The sequence below is a fragment of the Pleurodeles waltl genome, chromosome 5 (genome assembly GCF_031143425.1).
Source record: "Pleurodeles waltl isolate 20211129_DDA chromosome 5, aPleWal1.hap1.20221129, whole genome shotgun sequence".
NCBI classification, from domain to species: Eukaryota; Metazoa; Chordata; class Amphibia; order Caudata; family Salamandridae; genus Pleurodeles; species Pleurodeles waltl.
Window position 1 is genome coordinate 174,873,846 of NC_090444.1, and position 23,182 is coordinate 174,897,027.

A 23,182-nucleotide genomic window follows, 5' to 3' on the forward strand; every position below is an offset into this window, starting at 1 on the left:
TGCAGCAAGATAGGAGATGCAGCGTCAGTTGCTGGTGCTTCAGCAGATGTGGGGCATGTGGGTGAGGTAGAGAGAGATGGACCATAGGAGTCTGGAAGGTTGGTGGAAGCTTGGGTGGTGGTTGATGTGAGTTGGTCATTGGTTGTGCAGGACTTTATTGGTGTGAGTCAGGATCTTGAATTGGCATCTCTTGTAGATGAGGAGCCAGTGGAGTTTCATTAGTTAGGGGGTCATGTGGGTGCATCTCGGGAGGTTAAGTATGAGTCGAGCTTCTGAATTCTGGATGCTCTGCAGCCTCTTGAGGAGGTGAGAGGTGATCCCTGCATAGAGTGTGTTTCCATAGTCCAAGCGGGACTTATGATGTTTTTGGGCTCTGAGGTGAAAGATGGGAGATGGACTTTCTGTATTTTGCTGGTGGGTGAGGCATGCTTTTGGATTCCAATCTGATGGATCCTTTTGATGTGGTGGGACAATGTGTCAAAAGCTGCCAACAGGTCGAGGAGGATCAGGGCCACCACTGCTCCCCAGTCAAGGAGGATTCTGATGTTGTTGGTGACTGCAATAAGGGTGGCTTCGGTGCTGTGGTTTGTGCGGGATTGGGATGCATCCAGAAGATCATGTTCTCAAGGTATTCCATGAGTTGGTGGCTGATGGCCTTTTTAAAGACTTTGGTGGGGAAGGGGAGCAGGGATATGGGCGAGTAGTTCCTGAGATTGCTGGGGTCGGGGAAAGGTTTCTTAAGGAGGGGTTTCATTTTGGTGTGTTTCCACTCATTCAGGAAGGTGGTGGATGTGTTGAAGATGGTTGAGAGCATGTTGTTGATGGTGTTGTTGCAGAAGTTGAACATATGTTGTGGGCAAGGGCCCATGGGATCTCCTGAGTGAATGGAGTGCATGATGTTGGTGGTGCTTTGCATAGTGAGCTGGTTGCAGGCAGTAATCTGGTGGTCAGGGGTGGCGTCTGTGAGGTCAAGGTGGATGAGTGTGTCAGCAGCGGTAGGTTGGAGTTTGAAGTTTTTGTAGATGGTGGAGATCTTTTCATGGAAGAAGTCCATCACAGAGTTACAGAGTTCTTAGGAGGGGGTGATGATGTTATCTGCCACTGAGGGGTTGGAGAACTCTTAACAATGCTGAAGAGCTCTTTGCTGTCATTGGAACTGGGTTTAATGTGTTTGGCTAAGGCATTATTTCTTGTTTCTTTTAGAAGGTCGTGGTATTGGTTGGGTGAACTCTTGTATGTGGTCAGGTTGGTGAGCTCTTTGGAGGTGTACCATTTCCTCTCCAGTTGTTTGCATTTGCGTTCCAATGTTCTCAGTTCTGGGGTGTACCAGCTGGCTTGTTTGGAGAGCCTATTAAGTTTGGTGAGGTTGATGGAGGCTACTCTGTTGATTCAGCTGGGAAGAGTGGAGGGTATTGGTCCATTGGTTTTTGGATACTTTGGCCCAGATTTACAAGAAGCTGGGGTATCAGTACTGATGCATCAGATTTCTTGCACCGCCCACTGCCACCTTACAGTATGGTGCATGTTAGGCCAATAACGTCAACATTTTTGCAGCTATTGTGGTGCTCTGCTGCACTAGCGTAAAAAATGTCTACGCTAGTGCAGCAAAGTGCAAGGCGGCCCACTGATTTTAATTTGTGTGTTCTTTTAACACCTGCTTTGAGCAGGCATTAAAAATGATGCCACAAATGGCACAATGAAATCTTGTAGATTGATTTGCGCCATTTTTGCATGCCTCAAAATGCCAGAACGCCCCCCTTGCATACATTATGCCTGGTGCAGGTATTATGTGGCACAAGGGGTCGCAAAGTTGCGAAATGGATGCATTGTGCCACTTTGTAAATATGGCGTGGCAAATTTTGCCTCGTTGAGCCACATTAGCATAAAAAAATGATGCTAATGTGGTGCAAGGAGATGCTAGAGCCTTGTAAATCTGGCACTTTGTTCCAGCTACTGTTGGTACTGGGTGGCCCGATGGTGGCACTGAGGGTTGCTGTGATGGTGAAGTGGATGATAACGTGGTCTGTCCAGGTGATTGTGGTGGTGTACTTGTTGCTGGCCATGAAGATGGGTGTTGAGTCTATACCCTGCGATGTGTGTGGGGTCGGTGACTAGCTGGGTGAGGCTTATGTTGCTCATGCTTTCCAGAAGGTTGGTAGTGTTGATGTTGTTGGGGTATCCGAGGTGAAAATTGAGGTCTCCGAGGAAGATGTAGTGTTTGGTTTGATGACTTTGGGGGCGATGAATTCAGAAATGGTGTTGCAGAAGCCAGGTCATGGTCCTGGGGGTCTGTAGGCAAGGTTGCCTCTGATGGTAGTTTTGCCGTCTATTCTGAGTAGGAAGCTGGGGTGTTCCATGATTGGAGTGGTGTTGTGCACCGCGGTGGTGCAGTGGATGGACTCTTTGTGGATGATAGCGATCCCGCCTCCGTGCTTGTTGGTGCAGTCTCTGTGTGCTATCTTATAGTCAATGGGCGGGGTTGCGGCAATGTGGGTGCGGATGCAGGTTGAGCCAGGTCTCGGTGAGGAAGACAACATTGGGGGTGAGGGAGGTGATTGTGTCCCAGATCTCCATGTGTGTTTGCAGAGTGATTGGGCATTGAGCAGGAGGCATTAGAGTTGATTCAGTGTAGTCGTAGTTGGTGAGGTAATGGTGGTTGCTTGTACTGGTGTTCCGGTGTTGCAGGGGAAGCGGCAGTAACTGCAGGGGAAGTGTCCTGCTGTAGAGTAAGTAGTCATGTGGCAGCAGTTTTTGTGGCAGGGGCTAGAGTCCAAGGCTAAGTGTTCGGTGCTGGTGTCGGAGCGAGTGATGGGAGATCCAAGGTTCCTGGCTCTGGGCACGGTCCAGGGGCAGATAGGTACAGACAGGCTTGCCTTTGGTGCACCAACAGCATGCCCACTGCATGCATCCACTGGAAGCCCGCAGTGCAACTTCCATTAAGTAGGTCCTGAGAGGAGCCCTACGAGGGTAGATTAAGGTGGTTTGGAGTGGGGTGGATTGGACGGGAGTACGGTGGATTAGAGTGGATTGTATTGGATTGGGTGGATTGGATTGGAATGAAGTGGATTGGGTAGCAGTGGACTTCATTGGTGTGGAGTGGATTTGATTGGAGTGGGATGGGATGGATTGGGGTGGGTGGATTGGACTGGAGTGGGGTGGATTGGATTGGGGTGAGGTGTATTGGACTGGAGTGAGATGGACTGGGCTGGATTGGATTGTGTGGGGCGAACTGAATTGTAGTGGGGTGGTTTGTGGTGGGATGAATTGGGATAGAGCAGAGTGGATTGGATTGGGGTGAGGCTGATTGGAGTGGGGCAGATTGTTTTAGATTGGTATGGGTTGTTTGGGATTGGAGTGGTGCAGATTAGATTGGAGTGGTTTGGAGGACTAGAGTTGGGTGGGTTGAAGTGGATTAGATTGGGGTGAAAGGCTTGGATTGGAGTGGATTGTTGTGGGGGTAAAGTGGGGTGAATTCGGGTGGATTGTAGTGGGGCGGATTGGAGTGGGTGGATTGGGGTGAACTGCATGATTATGTGTTAAAGCATTACTTCTGAAATTACACATAATGAAAAACACAATGTGGCTTTCCAATATTTTGAACAAGTTAATTGTCATCTTTTGAGAAGAGCGCCCTCGAGCAAAAACAAAACAAAAAAATGAATGGAAAGTGAGAAAAGATGTCTTGGCAAAATTAAAGAAAGATCAATTTAAAAAATAAAACTTTACAATTTTATTTGTCCTGCTGGGCACGTTTTTGATAGTCACTAGCCTTTTGTTAGAAGGACACTAGAAGTTAAAATGAACATAATAGTATCTTGATCATGTCGGGAGCAGTGGCCGGGCACAAATTAAGATGAATCAATCAGTGCTTGGTCCCTGGTCCACACAGAGGAACGGAAATGATGCCAGGCCTGCCTTGTTGAATTACGAGGCTGTAAAGAAGAGTGGCAAACCATCAAATGGTGAGTGACAGACGGGCTCCAAGCCTTTCGCTGTACACAAAAGAGTCTTGCGAGAGAGATTCATGCGCTAGTGCATGCACGACCCTAAAAATGATGCTGAGGGGCCGCTGTTCCTGCTGCAAGACTTGCATCGGCCAACTTCTTCTGTGAGCCGGCACTTTGGAATAGACAATACCAGGTGACCAGTGCTTTGCCCAACAAACTGAAACAGTAGACGCAAGGGTTGATTAAACACTAGCAAAACCAATAGGGCTGGCGTTGGTTTCCTACCTTCGGCTTTCCCGATGTTAGTGAATGTTTTTTTTGTGAAACTGCACAAGGGAATACTTTTTGTTCTATGTGTGCATTGTGCAAGAATAAAATCCAGTCACGCGTAGAGAGGGAAGCCAATGGCTGAAGTGGACTGACCCTTTACAACATGCTGTATGCTGAGGGGGAAAGGAGCTGTGGGGAGGGCAAAAATGTGAATAACACACTGACAGACACATGGATGAAGAAGGATGGCCGAAAACCTATAGCTAATCATATTATACATATAATTTTGTATAAATGTCATATTTATAATTTTATTAACATCAAAAGGCATTGGCTGATACCAGACGTACAAACAATGAGGCTGAATGATATCAAGCCTTTATTGCAGCCTTCCAGGAAGTGTCTAGCTGTATGGAAACAATATAAAGAAGAAAACAGGACTTTCAGGAAAATAATTAGACTATTACAAAAATATTCTCAGCAATTTTAAATACTACATAAAGCTATCGCAAATGAATATATGATTTCCAAAAATCAATAGTTTGTTTTCTTTTTTACATTATGTGAAAGTATATCCATGCTGAACGGCATTTGGTATTGTGACTTTAGTTAGTAAATACTGCCTTTTTTTCTAGTGTGAACCAGATCTATTGTCAAAAGCAAGAACTAAGATCAGGGCCACTGGAATGATATGATTCTGGCACGGCAGCAATCTGCATAATTATGGATTTACCACACTTGCACATAATACAGCATCTGCTGAAGAATTTGCATTTTCCAAAAAAAGTGTCAAGTTCAAACAGGTAAAAAATGTTTTTTAAAAAGTCCACCTTAGCATATCCTCCGCAAAGATTAACTGGTCCCTTCCGTTAAGTTGCTGTTTGGTGTATTGAGGCTGCAAACTGGTGACAAATGCAAAAAGAACAAGTGATGGAAGAAATGCTGAACAATGTCAAACATTCACCCCCAATACAAAGATCTGGGCATAAATTGCTACTTGCTAGCCTGACTGATGAAGGGTGAAACCCTAAAACCGGTCCCAGGCTGCTTGTTTCCGGTTCAGGGAGGACCTGGCTTGGCAGTTCGGGCTGGACTGTTCCCACGAGGAACAGGGTCAAGACTGATTTGCATATGGCTGGGTCCAAACTTGGGTGGCATGGTGAGCAAAAGAGCGATGGATTAAACCCAGATCTGTGACTGGGGGTGAGTGTTTGCATTGTTCAGCACTCCGTTCATCATCCTTTTGTTTTGCTGCAAACTGGTACCAGTGAGGTGAAAGTATTGCCCAGACAGTATTATTATGTTTTAAATGAACAAATAGTTAAGTGATCCTGTGACAGAATTAGCCATAGTACACGGAAAAATTTGCTTTTTTCTAGCCGCATAATGGAGTCAACGCAGCCGCATAATTTCGTCCTCCAGTCCCACTTAAGTCCCGAGTCCCTTTCTAAGTTATTTCAAGTTGGACACTGCACTAGGCACCCTCAGAAATGGAGATCATCTTCCCCAACAATTGCTGAGAGACCGTTTTAGGATTTGCATGGTGCTGCAGCATCTTGCTAACCATGAAGTAGATGCAACCTATTTTATCACAGCAACTCCTTACTGCTGTCTAAGTACTCCCAGGACCCCTGTACAAAAACCATAAGCCGCGACTAAAGGGGTCTTCCTTCAAAGTGATAACTATGCACCACCCAGGGGTGTGGCTAGCAGTAGCGCAGCAGGTCCAGCGGCGACAGGCTCAACAGGTTTTAGGGCCCTCTTCAACCCAATTAGAGGCTGTGCTTTACCAGTGCTTAATTTGTGCTTGTTACCAGTGCGGGCCACCTGCACTTATTTTTTAGGGCAGCCACTTATTTTCCTGCCCCAAACATTTTCTGCGAGTAAATTACCCTTATGTGAAAGAATGAGGAAGATAAATACGAAGAAGCGTCACAAGCAGAGAAAGCAGAAAGCTGCAAGTTGAAGAGGCAAGGAGTAGCCGTAAATAGATTAAAGAGGCCCAAGATGGCTTTAGGATAACTCTGCCTCAGTATTTTGTGCTCGAACATTTGATTGCAGCAGCCGTCTGTTTAAGAGGGTGGCCTTGGGCACTGGCACGTTTTCATTTACAATTTAAGCACTGTGCTTTACTATGAAAACAGGGAATATGAGGCCTCAGTTCATTGCTTGCGTGTGGCTCATTGGTCCCTTTGCCACAACACTGGCTCCACCGTTGTTGGGTACTGACGGTGCCTAATCCATTCATTGCAACTGAACTTCTTTGTTAAATCCTGCAGTGCAATCGAATGTTCTCGAAGAAGAACACCTGCAAAGAATAGGAGCAGTAGCCCATTCTCTCGACCCTGCGTTTTAGTGACTGAGAGCTTGGTTGAGAGCTAACGCAGTTGAACGATAGTCCTAAAAATTGCAGTAGACAGGCGCACACTGCCACCTTGTGGTAGAAGTATTTAAATACATGCTCATGTTAAATACGTTAGAATGAGGAGAGAAAAGCCGCAAGTTATTTCTTTAAAGGCATATGCTACCACTTTCGAGGAATATGATGTGAACGCGTTTGAAGTTTCATCTCCAATATTTCAGAAGTGCAGGTTGATTTTTTTGTAAGTGCAGAATATCATGGCTGAACAAGAGCACGCTTGACAAAGTTTTATTGCCAACCAAAACAATGCAGCTTAATATTTAGAGATTTATCATACCTGTGAACCTGCTATCACTGTATAATAGTAGCCTGTCTAGTTTCCTTATTACTTCGAACTTCGGCGTCTCTAGTCGTCTGTGATAACGAAAGCACGCATATGCTCTACTGCATGTAAGTTATCATAAGTTATTAGAGTTGAGTTGTAATGTTACACGGCATGCTACCAGCGGCAAAGGTGAAAGGCAGGTAACCGACCATAATTACCGCTGCAGTGTAAGCAAAGCAGCAAACAAAAACAGTTTTTCTATTCATCTAATCTTATTGTTATTCAAGGAGCAGTAATAAGCAGAAAGTATATATTTATTGAAAAGTTTATTTTTGCACATTAAAGGCCATTACAAAAAAACTATTTCTGCATTCATCTACAAATTGCGACCCTCATACTTTTTTTAACTGACATTAAACGTATCCTAACATCTTTTTGCAACAAGTAACTAACAGATTTCAATGTTTTTAATTTCGCACTACATTCTGCTTTTATTCTTAATGTCTACATTATTCTATTGTGTCCATATAAAAGAACAAGACAACAAAGATTTGAAAGGTTTTAGGGCAGGGTGATGGTGTGACTATAATAAGAAATAAAATACAATCTGTAATGCATTTTAGAGATATTGCAAGTCACCTTGGAGTTTCATGACCTAATAAAAGAATTCACCCTTAGGCCCTTACCCCTTTATATGGTAAGGGGACTCCACTGTGACTACTTATTATGTATGGCGTGGGTACTTTATCCCATTTATACTTATTGATAGGAGATTTCAGCCAGGCCTCTTTATCCATTGGTCAATGGCATAAAAAAACGTAAGGACCCCTTTGCAAAGTACCTGTAGGGGATCTCTCCCCCGTGGACTCAGGTAGAGGCCTGCCGCCTGTGCACAGTGTATGATGCTGGGGGTGCCCCCTGGTGCTTGGCCCCCCCTGCCTTGTGGGGGCTGCAGGGGCCTTTGTTACGCCACTGCTATTGATCTGAGACTGTGTCACTCACTTTTTTTCTTCTGCTCACTACATCAAACAGCATTGGGCAGCAGGTTAACCCACTTTAGCTAATGGCTAGCCTCACTGTTAGTGACTGCTTTCTGCCCTTTTGCAAGGAGCACATGAACACACATAGGAGTTCCCTAAAGTGTAAGTTCCGCATTGCAGGTGATGCGCCAAAAGTTTCCCCTCACGGTCTTCTGTGTGTAGTTTTCAGTCCTTGTTCTGACAACTTCACCTTTCAAGGGCCCAAAGACTGGATGGGGCACCACTTGGCAGGGCAGTAGTCTCAGCAGAGAGTCTGGGTGCTAGCAGAGGAAGTCTTTGGTGCCCCTGAGACTTCAAAACAGAAGGCAAGCTCAGTCCAAGCCCTTGGAGATTTTTTACAAGCAGGAATATACCAAAAGTCCAGTCTTTGTCTTCTTTCAGGCAGAAACAGCAACTGCAGGCCAACCCAGCAAAGCAGAATCACAGGCATAGGGGAAGTACTTGAGCTCTTCTCCTTGGCAGAGGTTCCTCTTGAATCCAGAAGTAATCTAAAAATCAGGGGTTTGGGTCCACTAGTTATACCCCTGTCTGCCTTTGAAATTGGCAAACTTCAAAGGAAAGTCTTTGTTGTTTACAAGATCCTGTCTTGCTCAGGTCTGGCTCCAAACTAACAGCAAGGGGTTGGAGATTGCATTGTGTGAGGGCAGGCACAGCCCATTCAGGTGTAAGTGACCACTCCTCCCTCTTCTCAAGCTCAGATGGCCCATTGGGATATGCAGGATACACCCCAGCTCCCTTTGTGTCACTGTCTAGAGGGGATTCACAAACTGTCAGTCGGACCCAGACAGAGAATACACAAGTAGGCAGAGTCACAGAATGGTTTAAGCAAGAAAATGCCCACTTTCTAAAAGTGGCATTTTTAAACTGACAATGTAAAAAACAACTCTGCCAAAATATGTATTTAAAATTGTGAATTCAGAGACACAAAACTCCACATTTCTATCTGCTCTCAAAGGGAAACTGCACTTAAAATATATTTAAAGGCAGCCCCCATGTTAACCTATGAGGGAGATAGGCCTTGCAACAGTGAAAACCTTATGAGGCAGTATTTCACTGTTAGGACATGTAAAACACATGAGTACATGTCCCACCTTTAACATACACTGCACTGTCATTTCTATGCAGTTGATTAGGATCTGAATATTTTGACTGGTGCCACTGATTCAGATACCCTCTGCTGCTGCTGTTTAAAAAACGGATCAATCTCATATGACACATGACATCAAGAACGTTAGGGCATGGCTATATTGGTTAGCTGGGAACATGCCTCATTGATGTAGATGCTCACTGCTAACATCTGGCATTACTTCAGGTTATAAGTTTGAATCCTAGCATGACCAATCAGCTTCTATCCTTCTGACATCGGTAAATTGAGTACCATTGAATTCGTTGATAGCAACCCCTGTTCTTTACAGGGTTCTAGATGCCAAAAATGTGGAAAAGAATGTGGTATAAAAATTAATTGTGCCTTGCAGTATATCCGCAATGGTACGATGAACAATGTGAATACTGACATTGATCAATTCAGGAGTTTAAAAAAGTACAATATGCATTTCCTGTTCATCCACCAATCCAGTAGGGAACGTTTTTTCCCTTCACCAGGATGCATAGAGTATAGCAGTCACCAGGATGCATAGAGCATAGCAGTAGCTGACATTATTAATTACATGTTAGACCACTACAATGCTCTGACTCACTTCCCTAGAGGCTCCGACAGCTAGAATGAATGCACACAGAAGCTGTACGTCCTTATGCAGTAGTTACTTCTTGTCAATGGTAGACAGTGACACTGACCAGAACTTAAACTCATTCAGTACTATAGTTAAAGATAATAAAGTCAAGGGCACTGAAGAAACATGAGAGATAGTAGAGGTGATGCTGCTGCTGATGGTTCCTAACATACCCCAGTAACCAGGGCCGGCTGTAGGATGGAGTGACTGCTGCAGCTGCACCTGGCGTTGACTTTAGTGGGGGGGGGTGCTGCTGTTTAAAAATAAGTTTTGGTTTAAAAGAAAGTGACTTTACTTGTGCTTCCAGCACTTTTCAGGCAACAATAAAAACGCCAAGATAACTCTGGTGATTAGTGTTCCTACTGAACATTGTTGATTGTTAAAACTTGTTGAATATATTGAAATACAGGGCTCCTTGGATCCCTTTTAGATTCAATCATAATACAGAAACCACACTTGTGGTAGTAACTGATAATATTCGGCGCCACGTTGATCAGGGGTGTGTGGTCATTCTACTCATACTTGATTTGTCCTCTACATTTGACACGTTTGGCCTGCTTGGATGATTCAATGGCTGGAGGAGATTGGGGTTAGTGGCCGCGCTCTCAGTCTACTATCTTCCTTCCTCACTGACAGAGTCCAGGGGGTCGATTTCAGGGACTTCAAGACTGATGCCTTCAGTCTTCCTTGTGGTGTCCCCCAGGGCTCTGTGTTGAGTCCGACTCTCTTTAGCATATATGTGGTGCCTCTGGCAGCCCTGGTCCAGTCCTTTGGCTTTGAAATTCAATCTTATGCTGATGAAATACAGATAATTGTGACAATCTCCAATGATGTGACCTGTGTTGCCCAGTCCTTTAGGCAGTGTACGTCCAGCATCAAGAAATGGATGAGCAGCAATGCGCTCAAACTCAATGCTGGAAAGACTGAGGTGCTGATTTTTATTGCACAGAACATAATATGGTCTGATATCAGGTGACTCGAGGAGTGTGGATCTTTTCCTACCCCTGTGGATTCTGTCACAAACCTGGGTATCTTAGTAGATAATTCTTTGAACTTTAATGCCCACGCTAGTCACACGTCCAACACCTGTTTTTATATTATCAGAGTACTGAGAAAGATTTTCCCTTTCATCCTTGATGAACTACGACAGACAGTTGTCATTGCTCTTATGAACTCTCGATTAGATTATTGTAATTCCCTCTATCTTAATATGCGTAAGAGAGGTATTGAAAAGCTGCAGGCGAACCAAAACGCTGCTGCTTGGCTCATTCTGAATATTCCCAGGCAGGTTTCAGTTAGAGAAGGTCTGCCAGCTCTTCACTGACTTCCCATCAGAAAGAGAATTGCTTTCAAAGTCATGTGTATGGTCCATAAAGCCCTTTATCTTACAAACACTGAACAGCTTAATACCATGTTCCATTGGTATGTACCTGCAAGATCTCTCAGATCTTCCTCTTGCAGACTGACAACTGTCCCTAGATTTCGTAGAGCCAGATGGGGAGGAAGGGCTTTTTCAGTGGGAGCAGCCAAATTATGGAATATCCTGCCATCTGATATTGCAGATGTGGAAATCTTCTCAATCTTCAAAAAACGACTGAAAACTTGGCTTTTTACTCAGAATGGATTTGAACAAATAAGTGTTCCTTTGCCTTGAGCGGGTTTCTGCCAGCGCCTTAATACCCTTGGGTTTAGTGCACTTTATAAATGCCTATAACATAAAATAACGTACCAACATGACATAACATAACTGCTGAGAGATTGGAATTGTGTTCAGTGGCAGTTTTGTCTCTTCATAAACTATCGTGGAGGGTTAATGTGCCTGCTGCAAATAACGTGTACCATGCAGATCAAAGAACTGGGTGTGAGTGAGCTATGAGTAGCACTATAAAAAATGAAATGTATGTCATAGAGAGGCTATGGACAAATGAAATGAACTGTTGGAGAGTGGTAGTGAGGGAATTCTGGGAGACGGAGGTAGTGGGGGGGCGCCAAAAATGACTTTCATGCTGGACGCCATCAGTACTAAAGTTAGCCCTGTGTGTCAATGGGAGATAGTGGGACTGACCAGAACGTCAACCCATTCAGTCCCATGGTTTAGAAAAATAAAGTCGCTGAATAAATTTGAGAGATGGTAGAGGCGATGCTGCTGCTCATAGTTTCTAACAGACCCAAGTGACCTATGCTACACTGTTCTTATTCCAGTTAATGCTGTTCACAATCGAAAAGCTGAAATACAGGAAGGATGATGGTCACTGGAGTGTTCGCGGCACCACTTCTCCTGCTAAGTCTCATTTCACATCATCCTTCTCTATGTGACTTTAAAAATCACTACACACTCAATCGATGTTTTGTACTCTGCCCAGAAATTCATTATATTAGATTCCCTTTTTTTTAGGTAAGGATTATGTAAGCTTCCCTGTAGCACTGCAAACTTTTCTTAGTCACAGGACAATTAGATTTGTTGCAGTACTGTTACAAGATTGTCTACCATGCACAACAAGCGTTGTAGCTTTCATACGTGCAGCAGATGCAGTGGCATCAGTAAAGAATTGTGTCTTTCTGCATCCTAATTGTGTTGGTCCTATTCCAGTGACCATTGGCTCATATTTACAATGGTGTGGGCGGAGGGGAAGTTACAATAATAATAAAATGAAAAAAAGGCACTCACTTTAGGACAATCTCTTCTCTTTTCATCTCTCCTGACTCCAACGGGCAATGGGACCCAGAAAACTGCACTAGCGATTTCCGGCACTGTTTTCATGTTGGTAACCAGCATGAAAGAAGCATCAGGATTCATGGGAGCAGCCTCTCTCAGCCCTCACAAGAGCTCTGAAGGCCTGTGCTTTCTCTAACCCAGCTGTCTTGAGACACTACTACTACTCAAAATACACTCAACCCAACATAATCAAAGGGATGTTAAGACATCTACCACAAGACACTGCACCTTTAAAGATGCAACATATCTTTTTCTCTATAGCTATGACCTCTAAACACATGGGTATTTTCATTTTAACCAGTTGCAGCCCCATCTCCACCCTCACAAGAATTGTAGCTGTGCCTTTCAATGCAGATACTTTCTGACTTTATACTGAGTCAGCACTTTCACTCCCAGAGTTTTGTTTCCCCACAGTAGCTGCCCATACAGCACTGTCTGTCTCCATTCGGCCATTAGAAATGGTATTAATAGGATAGGCATCTCCAACTGAGCTATAATGGCTCTAACTTATTCAATAATGCAACCAGCAGAGCTTCTCTTTTTGTCTTAACAACTATCTAAATTCTAGCACAATCCATAGTTAACCTTGATAGCAGTGGTGTTCCTGATCTACACAACACCTGGTAAAACATTTAGATGAACCCACTATCACCAGACCCAACACCCTGTCTGTAACCCAGGTCCCTACCTGCATGCCATCATATTTACCACCTAGTATTGCCCATTCCGTGCTGCATCTGAATTCTCCCATAATGTTCCTGCAAGAAAATGGTGTTACTGTTTGAGGGAAGTGCAACCCTACTCAAACCACAACCACAGTCCTTGCCATGGTGAAGTCACAAGCAAATCCTAAATTAACCTGTGCTCATCCGTCAGGTAGCTTGTCTCAGAGCAGTCAGGTTTAACTTAGAGCCAATGTGTAAAGGATTTGTGCAACATTTCAAACAGTAATAACATGTTAACATAACACATCAAGAACCCCACACCTAATTAGAAAGACAGAGTAATTTTTATTACATAAAACTAGACCAAATTGACAAAACTCTAATTAGTAGAGCCGGGGGTACACAAGTTTAAATATTTCAGTGAAAATACAGCCAAAAAGTACAAAGCCCCAACTGTAGCTATCTGGCCATGTTGGACTGGAGCAAAGTCACAAGTTTAGGTAAACAGTGAGGGAGTGGAGGCCGACAACAGTGACCCAGTTAGGCCCACTGAACAAGAGTACCTTAATTCCTGGTTGTGGAGCGTTGTGAGGTCCTGCATCAAGAAAGCGTTGCACAGCCTGAGGTGATGCAAGGTCTGGCTTGAAGATGCGTATATATTGTTGGTTCCTGAGAGTAGCAAGGTTGCCATGTGTGGTCACAGCCGAGAAGGACATTGACAAAGGGGCTCACAGTACAAAGTCCAGCACTGAGGATGCGTCCCCAACTGGCTGCTTCGGAAGAAGCTTCGGGGCTTGCAGTCCACAGTCCTGCCCCCACCAAGCTCACTGGAAGCGGTCTTTTGATCTGTTACCCTGCTTGCAGTGAAGCAGGCAGGGAAATAGATGAAAATATTGCTCCTACCCGTGTGGAGCAGCATTATTAGCTACCCCTGCAGGCAGGAGCAATGCTGGCTCCCACTGTATGCAGGAAGATGGCTAGGGCTGCAGGGGCCTTGTGGGGGATGGGGTTCCATGGGGCCAAAATCAGCCATGTGCCCTCCCCTTGTTAATGCTGCCAGGCCCCAAAGATGGGGTCTCTGAGGACCACAGACTGGGGATGGAGGCTTTACTGCCCCTCTTCTCCTCAAAATAGCCACAGGCCCTGGGGATGGGGTCCACTTGCAGCTCTCCCCCTTCAAAATGCTGCTGGGCCCTGTGGGATGGTGTGCCTGGGGCTGTAATAGGCCTGGGGATGGGCTCAGCATGCCCCCTTCCCCTAAAATAATGCCAGGCCCCTGGCTACTGGGCAATCACTTGCCTACCATTCATAAGCAAGATAAAGCAGTCTACGTTCAGCTCCAAGATGACATCAATGCCAACCATCTCATGCAGACTACTAGTCTAATTCCACATCACATTGAGGCACGTGGAGTGCTACCTTACACATTGTAGACAATGCCCTCTAACCATAGATGAAGATAACTCCTGCCTTCTAATATTATTGGACCTCTCAGCTGCCTTTAACACAGTTTACCGGGGCGTGGCCAAGAAGTCGAAGATGGCGCACGTATAATCCCCTCGCTCCGGAGGGGCCTGTAATTATCTGCGAACTGAGAGCCGGCCCCGGGGGCAACCCGTGTTGGTGCTGCGGGGAGTGCTCGAGGGGACCGGCGGGCGAGCCGCGGAGTCCTTCCTAGACCCTGACACGCGGGTCTGAGCTGGACCGGCGGTGCGAGGAGCCGGCGGCCTGTACCTCGGCCGGAGCCGGGGAACTGTGTGAAGGTGCGAGTCCACGCAGGGCTGGAGCCGACGGCCGGGCGCACCGAGAGGGAGCCGGGGGCAGTCCTGACAGCCGGGGAGCCGCGGCTGGAGCTGCAAAGAGTGACCCCAGAGAAGGTAGGCACAGTGGACTGCCCTGCCGGCCAGGGGCTAAGGAGTTCCGGCGGCCCCTGGGTGTGCGGTGTGACGACCGGGGCACCGGGAGGGGCATTGTCTTGCAGTGCGGCCGATGGCTGGAGGAAGGAGCGGAGGTGCGGGCCTGCGCGGAGCTGAGGCCGGCCCTCGGACTCGCCAAGAGAGTGCCGGGGGCGGCGTCGACTGCCTGGGAACTGCAGCCAAGGCTGCGGAGCGTCGCCCCAAGAAGGTGGGCGCGGTGGGTGGCTTCACCAGCCCGAAGTTGAGGAGAGGAACCCGGGCCCCCTGGTATGCAGTGGGACGGCTAGGATCCTGTGTAGGGCCACGGAGCCCTGCTGACGTGGCAACTGGAGGAGCCAGGCGTGGGACCGCGTGAGGCCCGACCAGCCCCCGGGCGCGCCTAGTGAGTGCCTGGGGCGGCACTGACCGCCCGAGGACTGAGGAGCGTCGCCACCCAGAGAGGTGAGAGTGGTGGGCGACCCCGTCAGCTCGAAACAGGAGAGGAGTACCGGCGACCTCCTAGTGAACAGCGAGGCGGCTGGGACACTGGGAAGGGCCCTGGGCCCTGGTGGTGCGACACCTGGAGGCCCCAGGCCACGCCCCAGTAAACGCAGAACGAGGAGCCACCGGGTTATCCCAAACACCCCTGGAAGAGAGGGGACCTTGGAGCGGGCCCAGGTGGGGCACTTCCGATCGAAGAGCTGCACTAGTGAGTTGCGCCGCGCGGAGCGGGTGGGCGGATGCACCGCGGCCCCCAGCACCACATTAAGATCAGACCAGCGCTTCCTGGGGAGCCACCAAGTAAAGTCAGTAAGGGGACGATCCCGGGGCGCCCTGGTGGGACCCGGACGGGCGCAGTTCCCTGCACACACTGAGAGAGGAAGCAGTCGTGCTGGGCCTCGGTCTGGTGGTGGCGGACGGCCATAACCTAACGACGAGGAGCCTCCCATTCCTGCGGAGCATACAAAGGACCCACTGGAAACTTGCGACTGCTAGATCGGTATCGCAGAGGACTGGGGGGAAGTCAACTGGGAGACGTAACGCAGTCTGAATCGGGCTAACAGTGGAGGTCCCGAGAGGAGGAGAGGCCGCATTAACAGTCTGGCCACCGCCGTGGTCCCGTAGGTGCGACTCCTCATATATTTAATGTCCCACAAGAACCGGCATAAGAGTAGAGTCATGGACAACGCAACGCCCCCTGAGCGCAAAGGGGGGGACCCGCAGGACCCATCACAAATTAAAGTACAGGACACCTTAGACAAAATACTGGGGGCAATCGAAGACACAAAGACAACGCTGCAGCACAACATCAATCAGGTCGCAGTTGAAGTAGGACTCTTGAGGGCAGATCATCACAAACTGGTGGACAGAGTCAAAGAGACAGAGACCACGCTGGCGGAAATTGCACCAAAACAAAAAGACCTACTGGCTGAGGTGACGTGCCTCACGGACAGAGTGGCACGCCTGGAACAGAGGGCGGAGGATGTGGAGGGGAGAAACCAGAGGAATAATGTGCGATTGGTTGGCCTCCCGGAAGTCGCGGAGGGCACGAATATGGTGGAATTCCTCGAGAAATGGTTATGCACAGTTGTGGCACCGGATCCCCTGACCCCCTTCTACACGCTGGAAGGTGCGCACCGGGTACCCTCAAGGCCCCTCGCCCCGGGCAGGCCCCCCATGTAGTGATCGCCAGATTACTGCACTACAGAGATAAAGACATTCTTCTGCAGAGGGACAGAGAGGCGGGCCCTTTTAGGGTAGCAAATGGAGAGGTAACGCTGTTCCCAGATTTTACATTGGATGTTCAGAACAAGCGAGCTTCATTCATGGCAGTTAAGAGGGATCCAATATTCTCTGCTTTACCCGGTCAGGCTGAAAGGGATACTGGATGGTAAGTCACCATTCTTCCAGTCCCCCGAGGAGGCGTGGGAGTGGCTGGAGGCCCATGGATCCCAACCGGGGCGGCATGCGAGAGAGGGCCCGGCTGGGAGCGGGTCCCGCCGGGGCCTGGGAGGGCGGCGGACCAGGAATCGCCCCCGTTTGGCGCCAACCCAGACGCAAAAGGAAAAGTGCAGGAGGGCGGCACTGGAGGCGGCAGCCCGCATGAGCGGTGAGGGGTCCCCCCAGGAGGGCTCTGGAGGAGAATCAGATGACACGGTGATGTCTTCGGACGGGGACTCGGGCTGTTCGGCACGGGCTCCAAAGATAACCCCGCAGACAGCAGACGAACTTGGATAACTAAGCACACAAGAAGGCCCTGTGGCAAGGTGAAACAGGTGAACATGAGGCCCCTCTGGACATGGCCCCCCCAACTGGAATCTCGCCCTTTCTGTCAGGCTGACGAGAACTGCAGTTAAAAGTTTGAATAAGTTGCACTGTTGCACAGTTTTCTGGGCAACCTGCTGTTCGAGAGGCGCCCTGGGGAGGGGGAGTTGGGTTACGCAATTGCAAATTCTGATGGCGCTGTGGGAGATGTGGTTTGACTATATCAGGTATCCGATAGAACTCAAGGGGAGGTCGACCGCTGGGGCGGGATGGGAAGGCTACCATAAGAATAATATGCCATCATGCAAAATATAACTTCCTAACATGGAACATCCGGGGGATGGGCACACCAGCTAAAAGGCATAGAATAAAGTCCTACTTAAAGAGAAGAGGCATTCAAGTGGCAATGCTGCAAGAGACCCATTTAGCAGCTGGGGAGGTGGAGAAGCTGAGACGCAGGTGGAGGGGGCAGGTGTTCGCTACGGAATATTCTGCATACGCACGGGGAGTACTGATATGGGTGCGAGCCGGGGTCCCCTTTGAGGTAGAATCCTCCAACATAGATCGCGAAGGCAGGTTTGTGATTTTGGATGGGAAGTTACACGGCACTCCAATAGTCCTGAGCTGTATATACGCTCCTAACCAAGATCAGGTCCCCTTTATGACACGGTTATCAAGTCATCTTACTCGCCCGTGGATAGGAGAACTGTTAGTCGGGGGAGATTTTAATAGTGTACTAGACATAGACATGGACTGGTCCACAACGCCACTGCAGGGGGCAGTGACAAGTAAGATAGCCAAAAAACTGAGAGAATGGTTGGATTCTTGGGGACTGGTGGACATCTGGCGGGAACAACACTTGAATGAGAAAGAGTACTCGTACTACTCGGGCCTCCGCCGAGTCCACACCAGAATTGATAGAGTGGTATGCACAGCAACCCTGGCACGGGGAATGACTCATTCTGAATATCTTGGACGTACTCTGTCCGATCACAATCCCTTATTACTGACTTGGAGGGTGACGGAGGACAGGCCTCCCATCTCAACATGGAGACTGGCCCCTGCTGCGCTTGAGGATCAGGCATATAGAGACGCCTTGCAACTACACCTGGCAGACTATATTAAGACCAATAAAGGATCTACCTCCTCTAGATCCACGGAGTGGGAAACACTTAAAGAGGTGACAAGAGGTTATTGTCTAGGACAGTCGGTTGGGGTGAGGCATACACTTGAAAGGGAACTGACTAACCTAGAGAAGAAAATACATGAGGGGGAACTGAGACAGGGAGTGGACGCACAGGAGAGCGAGGAATAAGACCAAGCACGGAGAGCCCACTCCCAGGTCGAGGAACAACTCCGATGCCACAATTTGCAAAAATATCTCGCCTCATTACAAGCAGAGGAGGGCAGATCAGGGAAAATGCTGGTGTGGTTGGTGAGGCCAGGGGGGGACAGTGAGCGTGCTGGACAAGGAAGGGGAGCGTAGACTTAGACTGGGCCCTATAAATTACGCATTCAAGGAATATTATACTCACCTGTATAGGAAGCCTGGTGAGCTTAGGACGATGGCCCTTGATAGTTTTCTACAACAGCTCCCAATGACGACCTTAGCGATCGAGGAGAGGGATGGTCTGGGGGGACCAGTGACAGTGGAGGAGGTCAGTGAAGCTATATCGCAACTGGCCCCTGGGAAGACCCCAGGAACGGACGGACAGATGGCCTCCCCATGGACTTTTATAAAAAATATGTGACACTGCTGGCCCCCCAGTTAGTAGAAATGTACACGGAGGCATTAGACCACGGTGAGCTGCCGGGTACCCTGAGGGAGGCATTGGTGGTCCCACTGCCGAAGACAAAATCCAAGGAGGCATCAGTGTCCGACTTTCGCCCCTTGTCAATGCTGAACAGCGATTTTAAAATCCTCTGTAAGATCATGGCCAACCGTTTGCTTTGCCACATACCCACACTTGTGCACGCAGACCAGAACGGTTTTGTCCTGAATCGCAATACCTCGCTGAATCTGAGGTGAATTTTCGCTGTTCTGCATATGCCCAGCGAGGAGAAACCCCCATCTGGAGTATTCCTCGTGGTGGACTTCGAGAAGGCCTTCGACTCGATCAGGTGGGACTACTTAAGGGCTGTGATGCTCCGAATAGGGCTGGGAGAGGGAGTGGAATCAAAATCGAATCCCCTGTCTGCAGACTCTTCGTACATAATCAATATCTAAGTTCTCTAGTTTCTTCCTTATGGTAAGTCATTCAGAACAGTTAAAACACACTGATCAGCAATTTGTTTAAATCACAAATATATCAATAGCAAACCTGTTGATAAGCACCCTATTATCTGTAGACTAGATCACAGAATAAGAGTGAGTTTTTGTCCTACGCTTAAGTATTTTAAAATGGTTGGAACAATGGTCTGATGATAGCAATTTTTTATCAATACTTCTTAGCCAAGCTTACGATTTTACTTTTTAAATTTTCTTTTAAAAGGAATATCAGATATTAGAGTTTTCAATCTAACAGGCAGACAGTTTACTCCTAAAAGGGGTTTCTTTTCTATTTCTAAAAGAACAAAAATGTATTTATTCCTTTGAATATCACTCCTTAACAGAGCATAAAAAGCTTTGCATTGTTTTTCCTATGAAAACAATATGAGGACGGTATGTCCTATCTTAGATTGTCCTCTGCACAACTACTGATATCCTCCAGAAAATCATACGCCCCTGTTTCCTCCTCAATTTCTTGCCAGATGTGCTGAGTGGACCATGTTTCAAGTTGAAATTGATGTATCTCTCTTTGGGACTCATTCTTCCAGGGGTGCATGTCTTGCAAGGCTTTATAGTCAGGAACTAATTTGGAGGATACTTTGAGAGTGATCAATTGTTCTTAATTTTCTACATTAAATAACATTAAATAATTTTATTCTACACCAGTATGGCATGCATCTTATTCTGTAGTCTTCTCAATACCTTTACACTTCCATAATAGGAGCCTCTAGTCGTGTTATGTTGGGGGCGGTACATTTGGTAGCTTGCCACAGAGCAGTCAGGCTTATCACAGTGGCAATGTGTAAAGCATTGGCACACCACTACCACTCAACAAATAAAGCATCACAAAAGAGACTTCATATGATGTGTATGAAAATAAAGTTTGTATTCAACACACACGTTAATTGATACAACAATTGGGACACTTTTTAGCAGGCTGGGGGGCAAAACACTACATTCTCCAGCAGCATGAATGGCAGAGGGGCACTTGCAGTCATTTCTTGTGCCCGAAGGTGCACAAAAGGAACTCTGCATTACCGCTGTACGGGGCACTTGTTACCAGGCCGGGAGGCCACGCACTACATTCTCCAGCAGCCCACATGGCAGAGAGCTGCATACCATTGTTTCTCGCACCCGGAGGCACACAAAAGGAACTCCGCTGTACCACTGCACTGGATGTGAGGTCGTGTGACCGAATGAAGATCGGGTTGAGAGCAGGCCCGTCTGCACCCGTCCGCGGCCGAATGCGGCTTGGCTGATCCTGCTTTCTTGATCCTTGGGCCCAGATCCTCTGGTCTTTCTGCTTCACATTTTCAGATTTTTTTACATATTGGCCCCAGGGCCTGGCAACCTGTACTGACTTCAGATGTTCCTCTTGTGATAAGTACCTAGGGGGATCTAGAAGTAAGAAGTAAGTGAAGTTGTGGCTGCCCATCATTTTTAGTAATACTAGACTTTGCAAACGGATTGTGGATACACTGTTGGGGCCCCATTACATGGGAGAGAAGATCTTTGTAGTTTATATTTGGGGGGTCCTGTGTTTTGTGAACTTATCGACATCATGGGCAAGCACAAGACTGAGAGTAATAAGACAGCATCTGAGGCAACCTGTATCACTATTTACTCTTTCTTAGAACAGGCTGTCGGTGTCATTTCCAAGGAAATTGATCTGGCAGAATGGTGCCTATCTTTGGGGGTGTCCAATCCTAGTGAAAGTGTAGCGCCATCATCAGAATCTGTAGACCTAACTACTGGCACAGGCCTTGACAAGGAGTGGGAGTTGTCAGGGAGGCATGGTTCTACTATAAAGTCGGCTTTAGGCCCTTCCAACCATCATCAATCATTGGACATTGCAGCCACTGCTTCTAAATCCGTAGTACATTCACCAGCAGCAAAACGAAAGAGGAGATGTAGAAAGGCTGCAACTGATATCTTGGACCCTCATGCTTTCCTCTGTTCAGAGGATGGTGATCATCCCCCCCGAGGTTATTTTTGGGGGGTGCAAACTGGAGTAAAATTATAGTATCAATCAATGACCCGCTGCCACCGCTCAAAGAAAATTGGACAGACTAGAAGGGGAAATTGGGAAAGTAATTGCTTTCTGTAAGGATTGCCTATCATGAGTTTGGCTCATAACAAGCAAGTGGGGGATTTCCTACCCCGTGGGCAAAGTAATACTGCTGCCTCTTTAGATGCAGGTAATGCATTGGGTGATCCACAGATGTGCCCCCTTCCTGGGCCGCTGCTTGAGGGGCCCAGGTTAGGGCAAGCTCAGGACCATTGGCAACAACTACCAGCTATAACTACTGCCTGCTCAAGCTCACCTTTCAATCTGAGCCCTCCGTCTCAGCCCAGTTCAAGGAATTTTGTTGAAACTAAAGCTTTACCTTCTTTGGGAGAGCCTGTTACAATCAATATACCACTGGCATGTTGCCCATATGTAGCTGTACTGGTTAATGTTCCATCTCTGAAACCAGGCCAGCTTGAGACCTCCAAGAGTTTGAAGAACAAAGTTGTGCATAATTGGGTTCAAAACGTCTATTTCCTACAGACAGAGCACATCAAGTTTTATTCACAAGGAGAGTGGGGTGGGCTGGACCACTAAATAATTTTTTTTAAGGTGACTGCATCATCATTCATTTCCAAAGCCCCAGATTTGTAGGGGAAATTCCAGCTAGGTCAGCATCACGTCTCCCATCTGGCAAGTCTATGGTGCTGTTCACTTTGGGCTTCTTCTATTGCCATTTACAATCTTCTGTTCATGTATACAGTGACACACTGAGTGAGCAGAGACTGCCAGAGTTTATTTACTCTAGCCACCCCTCTGTGTCTATGGTTAATAGGTATCAGGTTCTCAGTTCCTTGCAGATAACGACTGCCCAAGCCAAGGAGAGCAGGAGGATATGGGGGCTGATGCAGATAATTTAGAGGGGTATCATTTAGAGGGTATTCTGTTGGCCCCCAAGACACCATTGGGATGGTAATAGCTTTAAGATTGCCCAGTGTTGATATTACCAATGTTATCAGCCAGCATAGGAACGAACTTGGTCTGGGGGAAATTGAGCAGCGCCCGGATGGGTGTTTACAATTTGGAGCCTAGATTGTGGGAGGGCTACCAAATAAGGTAGGATTCGAAGAATGGAATAATATCATTAATAGCCTTGATATTATTTGCATCCAAGTGACCTGTTGTGTGATTCAAGTACATGTGCAAGGGCTCCCATCTTATTTTCTTCGTGCTGCACCTTCTCAGGCAGGGAGGGCTAAAGGGGGGCTTCAGGTCCTTATTTCTAATAACCTCCCTCTTACTGTGAAAAATATTTCCTCAAGGGGCCCTTAAACACAATTGTTGTGCCTAACTATTAGGGGGGAGAGATATGGTGCTAATCAATGGCTATAATAATGTTTTTGATTCTACCTGCAGTGGTGTAACTCACGCACTCGACCTTGGCCTACAAAAGTTCTTACGTTCTATCCATACTAATTACATCATTTTATGGGCTGGTGATTTTATTATCGAGTCTTATCCAGCACCAGTGACACGGGTATGTGGATTATCAATCAGGATGGGTTAGGATATGTACACTTTTGTCATAATGATTATGGGGATGTTTTTGAATTCAATTATTTTTAAATAGATTTATTGTTATTGAGATGCAAATGTGATGTTAAAGGGGAACAGATCCCAACTTTCACAG